Genomic DNA, 9,439 nt, shown 5'->3' with positions numbered 1-9,439 from the left:
AAATCTCCTTTCTCCTGGCTGTGGACGTTGGCCTTGTGCCTTTTTTCTTTTCCTCAGCTGTGCAATCAGATCAACCTCTTGCAAAGCTGTCAAATGTTGGTTCTGTTTGGCCATCTGACATTGGCCGTGTGTTTCTCCTACCATGGCTTCCTGAAAACACTCTCAAAGATCAAGTGAAGAAATGGGAAGGTCTGGTCGAACCAAAATAAATCAAGTGCACAATGCAATTTAAACTAAACCGAGAAAATATGCAATTATGAACCGAAATGAAATAAAGTATGCAAAAATTATTTTTCTTTTGGTTTTCTCAATGCAAACACGAAATGAATCAATATGATATGATAATAAACATAAATGAAAAGAGAATATGGAAAGTAAACTAATGCTGATATTTGTTTTTTTTTTAATTTTCTTTGATGCAAACAATTAAACCACTTATGCAAAAGATATAAACTAAGCTTGAAAATATTTTTATTTTTCTTTTCTGATGCAATCACGAAATGGACCAACTAATATGATATGAAACAATAACTAGGATGATTTCTTTTGGATTTTAAATTTATGGATGAAAATGAAAAGGAATCAAATTCAAAACAGCACTTTTTATAGAAACTAATGAATGCAAACACTTTTCTTTTGGGATTTTCGATTTTAAATGAATTAAACAAAACTTTTTCTTTTCTTTTTCGTGGCTGTTAGCAGGATGAACAGCAAGAACACAAAACAAATGCAGAAACAAAACTTGAAACAAAGAAACAGTTTTTATGGATTTTCGGTTTATGATGAAAAACAAATGCAAACAAATATGAATGATGAAAGGATAGAGTGACCTGATTCAGGAGCTTGAGCTCTGATACCAAAATGTTGTAGGCACAGGGGGGGGGGGGGGGGGGGGGTAACCCACGAATTGATAAAATGGTGGAACCAAGGTTTAAACCTGAAAACCAAGAGAACCGATTTTTATGAGTTTTTAGAGTTTTATAATGCAAACAGAAATAATTATGAAAACGAATGAGATGATAATGATAATGATAGTAAAATAAGATAAATAAACAAAGAGAAGGGATAGATATGGCGGAATCAAGCTGCTGGATGTGTATCACTCTCAGCTTGATTAGAAGATGAACTGAAGTGGATTTGCGGAGGAAGGTTTGATTGAATCTCTCAATCTGATGGAATGATGGATCGAAGTGATTGACTCTCTCAATCTGTGTACTGAGCTTGTTTGATTTGTACAAATAAACTAGACTCACGAAATCAATAAGACAACAAAGAATCTCTCTTTGAATCATAAAGACCGATATTTTATACAAAGAACAACTTTGATAAAACTGAAAAAAAATTTTATTAACTTGGTGATTAAGGGTGATCTTTACAATGGACGTCTAGGGGCTTATATAATGCTCAGAGACAAAGGTCCTAACGTTCTAAAACAAATAGAAAAGGAAACAAATCAAAACTAAGAAAGAAATCGAAAACTAGCCGTTGGAGCCTTTTGTGGGATTTTGGCTCCAAGTAAAGAATCTGATCTTTCTTGAACCTGGATGGTTTAAGGGGATAAGAGAGCTTCCTTGGGATCTTCCGGGTGGCTTGGAAGGTTCTGATGTCGTGCATAAGCTCAAAGAAAAAGAGCTGTTGGAGTTTGAATGCAAGAGCTTCTAAATAAGGCAAGTTGGAGTTAATGAGGATCCTTTTGATCCTATGTTGGCTGGTGCAAGGTATGGACTTGTAGAACTCCTCTTGGGCGTGTATGATGTCTCCTGATTGGTTGAAATGCTCTCCTGGTCGCCAATGTCTGGTTTGAAGCTGATTGAACCGGCTAGCTTCCAATTGAGGCAAGTGTAGAAGTGGTTTGGCCAGTTTTGGAGATTGGATCATAACTTCATAATTCCGTGGCCATTTCTCCTGGTATTGGGCTTTCTGGAAAGCTGAGAGATTCCTCTTGAATCCTATGATGGACTTTGATTCAGGCCGCTCCTTCCTTTGGCTGGAATCTCCTTCTAAAGTCGGGTACTCGCAGATGGACTTTGGGTTAACCTCCGGTTCAGTTGCTGATCTGATGACCTCATAATTAAAACCCCTCGATATAACCCTAAAAAGATATGAAATCAACATGCAACAACAAAAAATGCAAAAAGAAAAGGTGAAAGCTCCGATTTACCTTCAGCCTTCTCGGATCGCCGAATCGCCTTTTGTTTCGCGAGAGCTCGTTTTTTTTTCGTGATGGAGAAAGAAAAGGCAAAATGATTCTTTGTTTTCTCTCACGTGCAAGACACGCCCCCTCCGCCCCTATCACCGGTTGCCACGCGTCTAAGGATTAAGTCCTTAAACGCCTTAATTAGGGACTCTTTCTTAGCTAAAGTAAACATTATATTAGTATAATACTCAAATTTACCTAGGTTGGACCGCTAAGTTTCTCTCATGTTCCCGCGTTGGACGTGCTCTTACAGGTTTTTGTTTCGTTGGCCTGTTACTTTCTTTTGTCAAGCCCATCCCATGCCGTATCAACTTGGTCATGATGAAACGCCGCATTTTCTTTAAGAGTTAGCATGAGGTAGTCTTCGCATCTCCAGAGCCAAACGGCGACTTCGGTTGTGCGGCGGATCTTTCATATTCTTCCTTACGATAACCGATCTATCATCTTTAAACGCTTCATTAATCGATCACCCACGACCTAGATTCAATGCGACTTTTTTGTTATGCAAGGCGTGGAGTTGGACTATAAAAAAGTCATCACTTCGAAAACCCATAATTCGTTCTTATCAAGCCGACTGCTCGGTCTCGGCTCCTCTCTCCTCATGGACGGAACCTTCCTCATGCTTCACTCCAAGCTGTTTGATCAAGGAAGCTTTATTGTGTTTGGCTGGAGACGTCGGAGAAAAAGGCCATCGGAAGAATATTCTCAGTATGGAAGTTTTCGCCGGAGAAGGAGAAACACTGGAATGCAGCAGACTCGATCAGCCATATCTCAATTGTTTACCGGTTAGGACCCATCTTTGGGTTGCTTTGTTTCCATCTCTGAAGGACTTATCAGTCCATGGCTGTCAAGAAACTCCTCACGTTCCTGAACTGGATTTAACCCATACCCGTAAGTTATCGAATTGGGTTTGGAGTCAGTTTAATTAACCTGAATCCAGTCAGATGATATTGTAATTAACTGGTTATGTAAGAGATGCAGAAAGCCAATGAAATGGAGTCTGGAATCATGTGGAGCCATCGGAGAAACATAGTTCTTTTGTTTGTGTCTTTAGAATCTTGGAGAGATTGAGCTTAGGACATGTAGAAGTATATTATTGATAAAGAAAAACAACCCAATGAACTTTTTTCCTGAGTGTTAAGGTAAGCTTTTCATTGCTGATACATGAATGAATGATTTGCTTTTAACCATGACTATGTTTTGAATATATATATTTTTTTTGTTTTAATCCATATAATCAGATAATAAAGCTGTGAAAAATGTTTCAAGCGGTTATGGTTTTGAATATGACTCAGATATGTACATGTATATAATAGTTGTCACTTTTAAACTTCGAGTTGATTGGATTTGATGAATCATAGCGACTCATTTCTGTTTGATTTCAGGGAACTTCTCTGGATGGGCATGTTTTAATGTTAAATTTTCTGAACAAAAATGGGGGGAGACGGTTGGGAAAGGTTCAGACAATTATCAACAAAAGTACGTGTGAAAAATGTAGCTGTTGAGGGAACGGAGAAAGAACTAAGACAGTCAGTCAATTTGGCAGGTAACAGCTTCTGGTCTTATGCATCGTCTCGGTTTATGATTATCTTATACACAAGTTATAACAGTTACACGAGGATGTGACACTAGCCTCTGTCAGAATTAAAAGTATTGTTAGATTTACTATTCTGAAAACATCAACGGTCCCCCACTCTCTTGCTCTGTTTTCTTAACTGTGACTTCTTGCTTTGTCATGTTTTGGTAAATGGCTGCTCTCAGCTGTGTCTTTTTCGTTGTCTGCAGAGTTGAATATAGACTAGCTAATGGTCATGTAGAGCATTCTCCTGAATTCTTCTATGATGGTTCTATGTTGAAGGTATAACAAACTCATATCTCAGCCAGCAAACTTTCTCTTTGGAAACCTTCAATGTTCAAACTTGGGTTTGATGAGACGCTTTTTAAATACCATATCCAGATTAGTATTCAGGCGTTTAATGATGAAGATACTCAAGGACACCGAACTATTGGTAACATGACTCAACTCAACGACGAAGAGATCACTTCACATTAAATTGGGTATGTTATAGCACTTAACTTGATGATCCGTTTCTGTAGGTTTGTTTCTTCACCTTCGTGAAGCAGAGATAACAGACTCAATAAGGACAAAACATGATGATCCATTTCAAAGAGGGTCTCAGTCTTCCAAAGAGGGCAGTATACAGGTTACGGTTTTTAAATATTATATATCAATCTCAGGTAAACTGGCTCGAAAAAAAAACAAGTCTAATTTGATATCTGGTTTGGTGTTAGTTTCATGTTTCTCGATCAATAAAATTCAAAGAATTTAAAATATATTTCAGTGCATTTGAGAGAGTTTAAGTTTTAGTAAACATTATATAAACAAAGAAAAAATCTTAACATATCTCCACATTCAAAATAAGATCAATTTGTAATCACATTAATCTCCTTCAACCACCGATGAAAATGTTCAGAAGCAAACGAGGATGACGATGAAAACGTGTTACTACTAAACAAAAGCTAACTGGATTTCACTCTCTGTGTCCACTTAGCTTAAAAGTTTTACAAGGAGGAGACACTTGGCAAGCTCCCATCTTCTCCAATCAGAAACCACAAGTTTGAACTTGAATTCTTAAGCGTCAAAGGGTCAAACAGAGAAAAATCAAAACCAACTTTGGTGAAAATGATGAACGAAAGATAGTTTTGAACATACAACAAGCCTGAACCTGATTTGTAAGGTAGTAAAGGATCAGACAGATCAAAACCTTCACTCTTGGGAAGAAAAAGATCGACACTTTTATTGTTGAAACAGACCGAATTCTTACAATAAAGAAGATGAGACTAAGAGAGGGTTCTCTCTGAGTGGCTGGAACGAGAGAACCTATGGAGAGACCGTGTGTTGGGGATGGATTTAACCCATCCACAAAGCCCATCGAACAAAAGGCCCAATCCAGCAAACCGAGTCGACGTCGGCGCAGAAGCCGATTCTCGAGGCTTCAACTTAACCAGGAAGCGCCGTTAGTCGAAGCGGAGAGCAAGCGAAGCGAGGCTGATCGACTAAACGGCTCGGAACGAGCGCCTCATAATCAGGCCCGAAGGGCCGACAAAGCCCAATCAGTAAAAAGAGATTAGGTTAAGGTAATCGAACAGAGTATAAAAGGAGAGGAAAGCAAAGGAGAAAGATCATCAACACTGAGCTACACAAACTTAGCGGCGAGATTAGGGTTTATCATCCGTACAATCATCTCTCTGCTATTTGTACTTTTCCGGTTTAAGCTCTCACGAGCTCCGGCCTGCTTTTACTTTCTCCACCTTTGTAACATCATCTCGAAATCTAATAAACGCCTCTGTTCGACCCATTTTTAGTATTGTTTACTTCACCGAGACCAAACTCACCTTAAACAATTGGCGCCCACCGTGGGGCAGAACAGACCTAGCGTTTCTAGACCGATATGACCACCGGAGGTACGAACCCTGATACCTCCGGAGAGGAGCCGGCACTCACGCCTCCTCCCCTCCTCTCGTCGGAGTTCATGAGTTCAGTCATAGCCCGACTTGCTCATCAAGAAGAAGTTCAGAAGACGACGAACGATCAACTCGCCGCTATCGTAGCTGCTCTTAGCGCCTCCACCGGTAACTCTCAACCGCTTCATCGTCACCTTTTCAATACAAACCCCCCTACTCCGGCGGAAGGACGATCGACGAACCCAGTCGATCCTACTCTCCAACTCGCGGAAACCCTAGCCGCCGATGTTTTTCCTACAACGTCAGATCCATCGACCGTCCGAGAACTCGCCGAGCTTAAACTAAATTTCCAACAAATGAGTTCAAGGATCCACCAAGCAACGAGCGCAGTACCCGAGATTGACAGTGTCATCGCATCAACATCGCGTACTCCTTTCACCGAGGAACTGACGGAGGTTAAACTCCGAAAGATGGACAAGTTGCGCCTTCCAGAGTACAAACCAGGAGGAGATCCCGTCGAGCATTTGACAGCCTTCAATATTGCGGTAGCAAGGGCCAGACTTGCCCCCGACGAAAGAGACGCGGGATACTGCCAACTCTTCATTGAAACACTCAACGAGCAAGCCTTAACCTGGTTCTCGGGACTCGAAGAGAATTCAATTAGAAGCTTCAAAGAGCTCTCCTCGGCCTTCCTCAAGACTTACATCATGTTCACCAAGCGCGAAGCAACGGCTTCGACCCTCTGGAACCTCAAGCAAACGAAGGACCAGAATCTTCGTGATTACATGGAGCGCTTTAAATCCGTCGTGTCAAGGATCAACATCCCGGACCACATTGCCGTTGATGCCTTGAGGAATAATCTCCTTGTGGAATGTAAGTTCCGAGAAGATCTTTATCGATGCACCGCCACGACGCTGCAAGATGCCGTTGCTCGTTCCCATAACTTCATACGCATGGAAGAAGACACTAAAGCCATCTTGAGCAAGCACAACCCGGCGAAGCAATCAGCTCCTAAGAACGCCGTCACGGCTCACGTCGAACCCCGTCAGCACGCCCCAAGCGATAAAAATAACCGAAAGAACGGCCTCCTCTACGTTGTTGACGAAAACGGGAAGAAGTGGAACACCTTTCATCGGGAAACGGATCCTCCAAACGAATCCCCCCGAGCAACCGCCCCAGCCACGGTCGCCCAGGTCGATTCGGCAGCGGGATCTTCTCGGACCCCACCAGGGCTTACTAAATCGTGCAAACTCCACGGTGTAAAAGGCCACGACACTTCAGAATGCAAAACACTTTTCGCGCAATTCCTCTCCTCACTTGAAAGCGGTGAAATCAAGATTCCTCCTCCGAAGCCTAGAAGCGAGAACAGTTGGAGCAGAAACAAGGACAGGAAAAATCAGCGAAAAAATCCGGCTAAACCGCGCCAAGATGACCAAAGGCCAAGGAATGCCGAGCAAATCCCACACCCAAGCGACGATGGTGACGCCTCGGCCGACGAAGATCCGCCGGCAGCCAGACAAAGGATTGAAGTTATTCGCGCCCAACCGGAGTCCTCATCAGACGAAGAGAGTGATCTCGAGGAAACCCTCGACCCGTTAGACTTGCGCGTACTTCTCAAACGAAAGACCACGGCGACGAACGACAAGACTCCCGGATCTTCCGATCTCCGAGTCGAGCTCACCGCCAAAAGAAGTAAGCGTTCGCTGAGCCCAGGATCTTCGCTGGCAACTACCGACGATAACCATATCGTCGACCTACGAGATCAACTTAATGCGCGAGTCGGTGATCTGCGTACAAAGTTAGACCATAAAAAAGCCGGGCCGCCGAAGGAAAGCGAAGACCTCCGAGCTCTTCTCACCAGGAAGCAATCGAATACCAGGCCGCGGATCAACGTGATCATGGGAGGATCTCCACCATGCGGGGATTCTGTACGAGCGGTCAAAGATCACCGACGAATGGTGGACACCTCGCAGCGCTGGCCACAGAAGTCCCCAGCTGATCCTCCAATCTCTTTCTCGACCGAAGACCTTCTCGGAGTAAACTTTCCTCACAACGACCCTCTTCTCGTCGTTTTGGCTATTGACAAATATGACGTCACCAAAGTACTGATCGATACCGGAAGCTCGGTCGATATCATCTTTCGCGAAACTCTCGAAAAAATGGGAATCGACTTAAAAGACGTGAAACCATCTTCCAGAACTCTCACCGGCTTCAACGGCTCCTCTGAAGTGATCATGGGAACTATCCGTCTCTCGGTACAAGCTGAGGGAGTAGCTCGGATGGTCAAGTTTTCGGTAGTCAGCACCAAGGCTCCTTACCACGTGATACTAGGCACCCCATGGTTATACTCCATGCGAGCAATCGCATCAACGTATCATCAGTGCGTTAAATTCCCGGGAACGGACGGTACGGTTAAGACAGTAAGAGGAGACCAACGGGCTGCGCGAGATCTCCTAATCGCCACGGTCAAATTGCAGCGATCTCAATCACTAGTCAACTCGATCTCCCCTCCTGTAAGCAAGATCTGCCCACAAAAGGAAGAGGTGCTCGAAGTCCCAGTCGACGAATCGGACCCAAGTAAAGTGCTACGAGTAGGCGCTTACTTGTCGGACGAGATGCAGCGCACTATCACAGATTTCTTAAAGCAAAACTTGTCTACCTTTGCTTGGTCGATGACCGACATGAAGGGAATCGACCCGTCCATCACGACTCACGAGCTAAACGTAGACCCAAATATCAAGCCCATTCGACAGAAGAGACGAAAGCTGGGTCCCGAAAGATCCAAAGCAGTTGTCGAGGAAGTCGAGCGATTGTTAAGCGCGGGCTCGATAGCAGAAGTTCGTTACCCGGAGTGGCTTGCTAACCCAGTCGTTGTCAAGAAGAAGAACGGCAAGTGGCGCATGTGCGTCGATTTTACTGACCTCAACAAAGCTTGCCCGAAAGACAGCTATCCGCTTCCGAACATCGACAGGCTTGTCGAATCAACCGCCGGCAATGAAATGCTCACGTTCATGGACGCTTTCTCGGGATACAACCAGATCATGATGCATCCTGATGACCGAGAGAAGACGTCGTTCATAACCGACCGAGGAACGTACTGCTACAAAGTAATGCCCTTCGGGTTGAAGAATGCCGGTGCGACCTACCAACGGCTTGTCAATCGCATGTTCGCCAAACAGCTCGGTACAACGATGGAAGTCTACATTGATGACATGCTTGTCAAATCAATCCGAGCAGACGACCACCTGGTACATTTACGGGAGTGTTTCGACATCCTAAACGCGTACAAGATGAAGCTAAACCCGGCCAAATGCACCTTCGGCGTATCATCCGGAGAATTCCTAGGCTACATAGTGACGCAGCGAGGGATCGAAGCGAACCCTAAGCAAATATCAGCCGTGCTCGATCTACCCAGTCCAAGAAACTGCCGAGAAGTCCAGCGACTGACAGGCCGAATTGCAGCACTAAATCGTTTCATTTCCCGGTCAACCGATAAATGTCTCCCTTTTTATGATCTCCTCCGAGGAAACAAAAAATTCGTCTGGGATGATAAATGTGAGGAGGCTTTTGGTCAGCTCAAATGTTACCTGACGACCCCCCCTATCCTGGCGAAACCAGATGTAGGCGACGTTTTATCCCTCTACATTGCGGTCTCGTCCGCCGCAGTCAGCAGCGTGCTAATCAAGGAGGACCGAGGAGAACAACGACCTGTTTTCTACATGAGCAGGAGGATGACTGGACCAGAAACCCGGTACCCAACACTCGAAAAGATGGCCC

General features: G+C 44.0%; 1 long non-coding RNA gene across 1 annotated transcript; it reads left to right on the top strand.

The window, feature by feature from the left end:
* Positions 1-2,117: 2,117 nt before the first annotated feature.
* On the top strand, positions 2,118-5,081 carry LOC106433027. The gene is made up of 5 exons (XR_001286516.3): positions 2,118-3,088; positions 3,179-3,743; positions 3,983-4,055; positions 4,155-4,206; positions 4,295-5,081. It is a non-coding gene; the product is annotated as an uncharacterized LOC106433027 (long non-coding RNA).
* Positions 5,082-9,439: the final 4,358 nt, after the last annotated feature.

This window comes from Brassica napus, chromosome A5 (assembly GCF_020379485.1).
Source record: "Brassica napus cultivar Da-Ae chromosome A5, Da-Ae, whole genome shotgun sequence".
In the NCBI taxonomy this organism is placed as follows: Eukaryota; Viridiplantae; Streptophyta; class Magnoliopsida; order Brassicales; family Brassicaceae; genus Brassica; species Brassica napus.
Note: the sequence above shows the minus strand (reverse complement) of the source record. Positions and strands in the feature narration are given on the sequence as shown.